The sequence below is a fragment of the Colobus angolensis genome, unplaced genomic scaffold (genome assembly GCF_000951035.1).
Source record: "Colobus angolensis palliatus isolate OR3802 unplaced genomic scaffold, Cang.pa_1.0 Scaffold3, whole genome shotgun sequence".
Lineage (NCBI taxonomy): Eukaryota > Metazoa > Chordata > Mammalia > Primates > Cercopithecidae > Colobus > Colobus angolensis.
In genome coordinates this window covers 3,092,235-3,101,011 of record NW_012116265.1, presented here as the reverse complement: position 1 = coordinate 3,101,011, position 8,777 = coordinate 3,092,235, and the positions used below count along the sequence as shown (strand labels likewise).

The window sequence follows — 8,777 nt, the reverse complement described above, 5'->3', positions numbered from 1 at the left end:
GGGGGGCGGGGGGAGGGTGGTGGCGAAGGGGTCTACTGTGTGTGGTTTGGATTCCTCTTGGCTTAAAAACTGCTTCCATCCCCAACTCCCCAGCTCCCCGTCTCCACCCAGGCCATTTGACCGATCTTGACGATCTTGTTGAAAATCACAGTGGTTTCCAAAGCAAATCCAAATCTTGTGCGGCTCTGGGCTGAGGGTCCCACGCTTTTCACCCAGACCTATAATCATCACAGATGTTTAGAGGAGATCGTAAGTATAGAGGTGCATGCTTTAATTCTGCTGACCCAGGCCCCCGCCCTCCTCCCTCCTGGGTACCGGGCTGCTTCCCAGGCTGGCGGGGCTGGTGTCTCTGTCTCCTTCTAACACTCCTGAAATTTGCGGCGACGCCAGGCGCGGCGCTGACCCAGGAGGTGAGGTGTTTAGAACCCGCCCCCCGGGCTCCCCCAGGAGCTTTGAGTTTAGTAAAGGCAACAGTCAGTTCCCTGGTAGGCTCAGGGAGGGACTCCAGGCTCAGTCCTCAGCCCCCAACCCCCACTCTCCAATCTCCTTCCCAGACTGATGACCCGCTCTGCGGAAAAACCTGCGGCGAAAGGCAGCGCCCCAGAGCAGGGTCTGGAGTGGCAGGACCGGCAGCCAATGAAGGTGAAGGCCGAGCGTTACATCATCACCGTGGTCTCCCATTGGTTGACATTCTAGGCTTCCTGACTCCGCCTCCCAGCCTTGACAATGGGCCTCCCTGGGCCTCTCTGCTCCCCAGGCTTCTGCACCCTCGTGCAAGCGTTCCCGAGAAGGCCACTGTCGGGCAGAGTGCTGGGCTAGGCGGCAGCCCGAAGTCTGGGCTGAGCCACTAACTAGAGGTGAAGCATGGTGTTGCCAGGCGTCATCTTCCTCACCTGCAAGAGGAGAGGGTTCCAGCTGTCAATCTCGGGTTCTGCTACAGTTCATCCACCACCACACACTCACCCATGAACGTCTTCCTTGCAGGCCAGGGGACCCTGGCCGGTCAGGTGTCTGGTCTGCCATGGGCTCCTTTTCCTCCCCAGAGCCTGGCAGGAAGTGAGCGTGTGGAATGGTTAATGGTAACTGATGTTTTCTAAAGAGCAGACACTGGGCTAAGCCTTATACATTGTTTTCTTCATGTCCTAAACATTAGCCCGCTACGCAGCCCTAATTGTTCAGAGACAAGCACTGACTCTGAGGCTTGCCCAGGCTGAGTGATGGCTAAGGCCAAGGACCTGGTGAGGGGGACAGTCAGGATTCAAACCCAGGCGACTGGCTCTAGACCCCTTCAACTGATGCCACGGGAATGGATGGGGGACACCAGCCTCGCCATTGTGACTCGTTTGAGCTCTCAGCCCGGAGTGTATCCTGGTGGGAGCCATCCCCGACTGGCTTGGCAGCTCCAGGCTATTCGGAGGAACAGTCTTCAGAGAGCCTGGGTGCTGAGGGGAAAAGTTATTGCTGAGATTTGACAAGTTTGGTCCTGAGATGTCAGAAAGGATTTCAGCTCTTCTGCCACCCCAAGGATGGTGGCAAGTAAATCACAGTGAGCTGGCTTATGTCAGGTCGACTGTGGAATTTGATGCTAGCTCATTGCTACCTCCTCTTCCTTGCCTGCCTCTCTCGCTCTCTCAGCTCTAGTTTGAGATCAGCACAGATTCCCTGGGTGATTTTTGAGAAAACTGCCTCCTCTTTAGGACTTGGCAGCCCGAACCTGCATCAGGAAAGGGTGGCGACAGATACTCTCACACCCAGGGAGACTGCAAGGCCTACCCTCCACTCTCCACCTGGGTTCTCTGGCATCGAGACTCGTGCCCTACAGTTTTGGGCCCTTGAGGTGATGTCCCAGTGGGACCAGGGTGAGGGTGCAGGTATCTGAGAGCGTAGTAGGACCAGAACCTCTAACCTTAGGGAGGCTTCCTGGGAGCCAAGCTTGGTGACTTAGAATGTGAATGTCTGATTCATATCCCACTACATTTTCGTGGGTGCTGCAAAGGACAATGGAGAGAGATTCAACTCTGAAGAGTGGTCTTGTGGAAGAGGCAGCTGCCTTGTTCAGAGTGGCACTGGCAGCCTCCGTAAGGTTCCCAGGTAGAAGTTTCCGGCAGGTAGATTTCAGCTGTGTTTAAGGAAGAACTTTGAAGTTGTCAGAATGAGCTTTCCTGTGATAGTGAGCTCCCTGTCTGCAGAGGCATGCAAGCAGGGCACTTTCACTTATGCATTCAAGCTGACCTACGCAAGGCACTGTGCTAAGTGCTGGGTGCAGAGGAGAACGAGACCCAGTGGGGAAACAGGCACTTGCAATGCTGCTGTGAGTGTGAGCAGAGGTCAGCATGTGGCATCTGGAACACAGGGAGGGAGTCCTGAAGGCTGCGTTGAGGATGAGGATACAGCTCTTTGCTGAGCCTTATGGTGAACCAGAAGTTTAGCAGGCAGACAGGGGCTGGGGAGAGGACTGGCATTTGTCCATTAAGGTTATGTCTTCTGAATTATATATAGAAGGACATGTGGCAGAAGAAATTCAAGTACAGTGAAGAATAAGACTGGGGGACTTTTACAATTCAGAGTGGCCTTCATTGTGGGTGATCTGAATTGATCCCTGTATACAGGTGCTTCTGGGGTGACACTGTCCCTGCTCCATGGAGCTCCGGAAGGAGCGTGGACCACCCTCTTCTTTGCAGGCCTGTCTGTGGGGTGCCACTCCTCCTCCCACCTCCCCACTGCACAGGCAGCCCATCAGTGTCCGTGAGCTGCTCCAGAAGGATGCAGCTCTGAGGAGGCTCTGGGAGCGGGGAGCGGCGTATCCTAGCAACCTCTGAGGCTGGCATCTGCAGGGCTAGGCCCAGACTCAAGGCTCTTTCTAATTCACCAGCCTTCCCTTAATGATAAGCTTTCCCACACAGATGTGGGGGTGGGGAGGAAGAGGGGAGAAGTGGGCAGGAAGTGTTGCCTCCAACCCCATCACAGAGCAGGTCAAGCCTCGCCCACAATACTGCCAGGGATGGGGGAAGGAGGGAGGGCAAAGTGAGTCCCTTAACTGAATATGCCACTTGTCCATCACCATGGCCAGTTTATCACCATTTAGAGGACAATGAATCCAGGCAGTGATCACCAATGATAACTAACATCATAAAAAGATAGATGGCTGGACATGATGTTCCTTCCGATGGAAGACCACAACACCTACTGAAAAATCAAACCTGAATCAGATCAAGCCTCTGGAGGTAACTCCCAGCTACAGGAATTAGAGAACCGGGGGGCATGTTAATACGTCAAGGTGTTTAAACCTCACCACAGGGAGGCGGCCAGATTTCATCTCAGGCAAAAAATTACAGGTTTCATCAACAACGTGGAAGGAAAAAGAATAAAAGAAAAAAAAAACAAAACATAAGGAGAATTTATAGATTAACAGAAGCTTAAGAGAAATATCAGCCAATTACAACATATGGACTTTGGATTTTGATTCTTGCGAACAAACTACACAACAGTGACAATAAAAATGAGAAGTATTCATGAGACAATTGGGGAAATTTGAACACTGACTGGATACTTAACCTCAAGGAATTATTTTTAATTTTTGAGCAATGTGAAAATGGTATTTGAGATTATGCTTAAAAAGAGTCCTAATTGTTGAGGGATTCATACAGAAATATTTGTTGATGAATTAATGAGGCCAGGTACAGTGGCTCACACTTGTAATCCCAGCACTTTGGGAGGCCAAGGCAGGCAGATCACCTGAGGCCAGGAGTTAAAGACTGGCTTGGCCAACATGGCAAAACCTCGTCTCTACCAAAAATACAAAAATTAGCCGAGCATGGTAGCACATTCCTGTAGTCCCAGCTACTCAGGAGGCTGAGGTATGAGAATTGCTTGAACCCAGATGGAACCTGTTCCCAGCTACTCAGGAGGCTGAGGCGTGAGAACTGCTTGAATCCAGATGGAGGAAGTTGCAGTGAGTGGAGATCGCGCCACTGCACTCCAGCCTGGGCGACAGGGCAAGACTCTGTCTCAAATAATAACAATAACAATAACAACAATAATAATATGTCTGGAATGTGCTTTAAAATAATCCATTGCAGAGAGAAGAAGGAAGTAAAGGTTTAGATGAAACAAGATTTGCTGTGAGCTGATTGATCACTGTGGTAGCTGGGTGATGACGGCTACGTGGGGGTCATGACACTACACTATTAATTTGAGTCTTACAAACTTGCGATTATTTGACCATTTTTGACTTTCAAAATGATTTAATGTGGTGCAAACCAATCCTTTGGTGTATGCTGGAAATTTTTTCACAACAAAGCATTCTTTTCAAGAAAAAGGTGAAGGGCAAACCTGCTTTTTCAGGAGGCTCTGCCCAGGAAAGAGGTACCCGAGACTCTCACTAAAATCTGTAGGGCTGTCATTAAAAAAGCCAAAAATGACTCTCAGAGGCAGCTGTAACTTGCATGAATTATTTCTGTTCAGATAATAATAACAGTAATAGCAATAATGATGATAATAATAATAATTTATTGGTTGCTGTCAGCAAATGCTGAACAACATGCCTGGATATGTGGGAACTGCAGAAGATGCCTTCATTAATGTCTTGGTTGCTCAACAAGGAACAATAAAAAGTTAAAGGAATCCAAACAAGCAGTAGACCAGGCATCGAACGGAAATTCTTCTTGCTTGCAGAAGGCAGCACCCAGGGTCATTCCTGGAGCATAAACGATCCGTGCAGAACATGGGCTAGAAGACCCCACAGTGGGGCAGAGGCACATCCTGGACTGGGATCCCAGCAGTGAGAAGACCCGGACATCAAGCCTATTTCATTCTGTGGCCTCTGCAAATCTCCAAACTTGTGGAGCTGTAGTTGCAAGCTCAGACTTGTGGTTTCCTGTACCTGGAGGAGGCCCAGGTCATTCTGTTAAGTCCCTTGTCTATTTCCTGTTTTTATCTGGATGCTGAGTTAACTATTTGATCCAACAATAAAACTAACAAGGTTTTATTTATTTTTAATGTCTTCTCTTTGCTGAACGCTGTGCTGGGCGCTGTAGTTGACATAGTTTTTGTCTTAACAGCTCATGAATCAAATCCCAGCTCCACATTTTATAGCTTTAGACAAGCGTTTAACCACCACTTGGGCCTGTTTCCTTACCTGCAAAGTGGGGATAATGACAGTTAATAGCTACTTCATTGTGACTTTGTGAGGATTAAATAAGATAAGGCAGATAAACTACTTAATAGGGTCTGGCACATTGTAAGCCTCAATAAATGGCAGCTATTTGGTATTATTATTATTATTATTATATAAAACCATGAGTGTTTAACAATGAATATATAGTAAACAGTGATTCTGAATGATGTATGATATGAGATATCCTCAAGGACTGGTGTCACAGGGAAGTCTTACACTAGGCCTTGAAGGATAAGACCGGAAACTGCTAGATGCTCCCCATTACTGACTCTCCCCATTTCCTTTAATAACAAAGCTGAGACTACATTTCTTAGCCTCCCTTGCTGCTAGATATGGCCACATGATTAACTTCTGGCCGATGAAATGGATGCATAGGTGTTATGTGGAACTACTGGAAAGGCTGCTTAAAAGGAACTGGTTGAGTGGGAAAGAGAATCCCTTTGTCCCATTTCTTTCTACTGCTGGTCTGGAATCCTGACGTGATGGCTTGAGCCCCAGCATCCATGCTGGGGCATGAGTTAAGGGTTTTTTAACAAGACCTTGCATATAAAAATATGCACCAGGGATGATGGAGCATGATGGGAGCCTGGGTTTCTGGTGACAGTGTGGAGTCACTATAATGTCCTTATCTCCTTATATTTGGGTATGAGAGTAGTAAGCTATCTTGTTGAAGTCCCCCTTTTTGCTGTTAAATGCAGCCAAGCTTACTCTCAGGGACGGTATTGAAAATATTTAACAACCAGAATGGCACAGGCACTGATGAGGAAGGGTTTAGGGTAGCAGAAGCCTTAGAACCACAGATATTTACCAACCAGTATGGAAGTATTTTAATATTTTAGCAACCAGCTTAGTCATATCAATGCAAAACAGCTGAGAACCAGCTGAATACTAGCCCTGCCTAACCTTAATTAATACAATCAGTAATATTTGGGAATAGTTAAAAAAAACCAAGAAGATGGCCATTCAGGCCATGAGTACAACCTGAGTAAAGGTTTAGAGGGTGAATGAAGCTCCATGAGTTGATGTACAATGAGAACTGGAGATCAGCCTGACTTGATGGGAAGGTTCTCTTGAATATGTGTATGTGAGTATGTGTAGATTATAAGAGGGGCTGGAAGATATCATTGGAAATAACACCGAAGAGGTCAAATAAGCCAGATTGCAGAAGCCTGTGAGGATTTCAGGCAATAAGGAGCATTTGTGGGCTTTTGGGTGAGTGAGACAGCAGGTGAGCCCTGGGAGTGAGGAATTTTGGCTTTGCAGTGCCAGGTGGTATTTCAGTGAGCACTGCAGTGTAACAAGCCATTCCTATTAGTCAAAGAAATCATAAGTCCACCCAGATTCAAGAGAGAGCAGGCATATGTCCATCTCCCAATGGGAGGAGTGTCAAGGCCACATCGCAGCAAATCTCATGGATGGGACTGCTGTAGCCATCCTTGGAAATGACAACCTGGCACAGGCGGTGTCCCTCCTCACTGGCACCTGTCTTTTTTTTTTTTTTTTTGAGACAGAGTCTCACTCTGTCACCCAGATTGGAGTGCAGTGGTGCGATCTCGGCTCACTGTAACCTCCGCCTCCTGGGTTCAAGCAATTCTCGTGCCTCAGCCTCCCGAGTAGCTGGGATTACAGGTGTGTGCAACCACGCCTGGCGAATTTTTCTATTTTTAGTAGAGATGGGGTTTTGCCATGTTGGCCAGGCTGGTCTTGAACTCCTGGCCTCAAGTGATCCGCCCACCTCGGCCTCCCAAAGTGCTGAGATTACAGGCGTGAGCCACTGCACCCTGCCACCTGTCTTGTTAAGAAGCCCCTCGGAGTGGGTGCTTTCTCTTTCTTAGCAGTTCCAGTCTGCTCAGAAGTATGAGGAGGCTCTCACTGTCTTCTAAATGGGATATGCAGTGTGCACCGAAATTATTTCTGGAAACCAACTCTGTCTTTGGTGGAAAATGTCCAAGAAAAAGCATAAGCACTGAAGTAATTAGCTAAAATAATTGAAATGAAGGGAATAGTTCAGACTCTTTAAGTATGACTCGAAAATGAAGAGACATGGATTCCTTTTTTTTGAGAAGGAGTCTTTCTCTGTCACCCAGGCTAGAGTGCAGTGGCACAATCTGGGCTCACTGCAACCTCTGCCTCCCGGATTCAAGTGTTTCACCTGCCTCATCCTCCCAAGTAGCTGGACTACAGGCGCCTGCCACCACGCCCGGATCATTTTTTGTATTTTTAGTAGAGACGGAGTTTCACCATGTTGGCCAGGATAGACTCGAATTCCAGAGCTCGTGATCCACCCACCTCGGCCTCCCTAAGTGCTGGGATTACAGGCATGAGCCACTGTAACCAGCTGAGATATGGATTTTTTTTTTCAGTGAGAGGTGATATAATCCCCATCACTATCCCAAATGGGAAATGGAGTCATTCAGTTAGTAAAATCTTCCGAGTGCCCACTAGATGCCAAGCATCGTGCTAGGTCCAGGTTGAAGATGAAGGTGACCTGCCTCCTACCTGCAAGCTGCTGAAACTTAGCAAGGGAAATGACCAAAAAATGTGGACAATGATGTGCTAAGTGCTCTGATGGAAGGCAAAAGGTAAGGTGTCTGGGAAGGTGGGAATGATTGGGCTCAAGGAAGCCACCTTGAGCTGAGTTTTGGGGAAGGAGACTAGTGTACCAGGAACTCAGGGGCACAGCAGGGCAAGGACCTTCCGGGCAACCCTGGCAGCTTCCTGAGGCTGGATCTTCTCAACCACGGCTGAATATTGATCTGTCACACAGGCCCAAAGGAGAGCTGGAGAGAGACAGATACATACACACACACACACACACACACACACACACACACACACACACGCATACACACACACACCGAGAGAGAGAGAGAGACTGTCTCTTATTATAACCTTAAGATAAATAAGTCAGAAACACACCAGAGACCACTCATATGGCAATATAAGGCCACTCCATGAAGGGGCAAGCAGCACCCCCAGATCTCCATAAGCCCAGAGAGAATCATCCAATCATATTTAGGGCAATTCTGGGCTATCTGCATTTAAAATAATCTTTTGGATCTATTGTTTGAAGGAGGCACACTTTAAAGAACACTATATCTTAAAGAAAAGTCGATTATCCTTACCTAAGTTTACAAAGGACCTTTTACACATATACTTTGTTTTCTTTTCTTTTCTTTTTTTTTCCCCTGCATCTTCTTAGAGCAAGAAAGGAATACACATACGCTTTTTATTTTATTTTGTTTTATATTTATTTATTTATTTAGAGACAGAATCTCTCTCTGTTTCCCAGGCTGGAGTGTAGAGATGGGATCTCCCTAAGTTGCCCATGCTGGTCTCAAACTCCTGGCCTCAAGCGATCCTCCCTCCTCAGCCTCCCAAAGCACTAGGGTTACAGATGTGAGCCACTGTGTGAATGCATTTACTCCTCACAACACCACTCTAGGTGGAGGTATTCCTGTGAGTCCCATTTTAGGATGAGGAGCCAAAGGCACTGAGAGTGGTTGAGAAACTGAACTCACACCGAGATCCCTGCTGGAACCAGGAACCCAATGGGCCCCACCCCTGGAATTCCTGCATGGTTTTTCCTCTGCGATGCCTC

At 47.7% G+C, this 8,777-nt stretch overlaps 1 long non-coding RNA gene across 1 annotated transcript; it reads left to right on the top strand.

Annotated features, from left to right (window-relative positions):
* Window positions 1-1,313: 1,313 nt before the first annotated feature.
* On the top strand, window positions 1,314-4,986 carry LOC105517052. Its single transcript, XR_001002598.1, has 3 exons — window positions 1,314-2,327; window positions 2,500-3,224; window positions 4,675-4,986. It is a non-coding gene; the product is annotated as an uncharacterized LOC105517052 (long non-coding RNA).
* The last annotated feature ends 3,791 nt before the right edge of the window (window positions 4,987-8,777 follow it).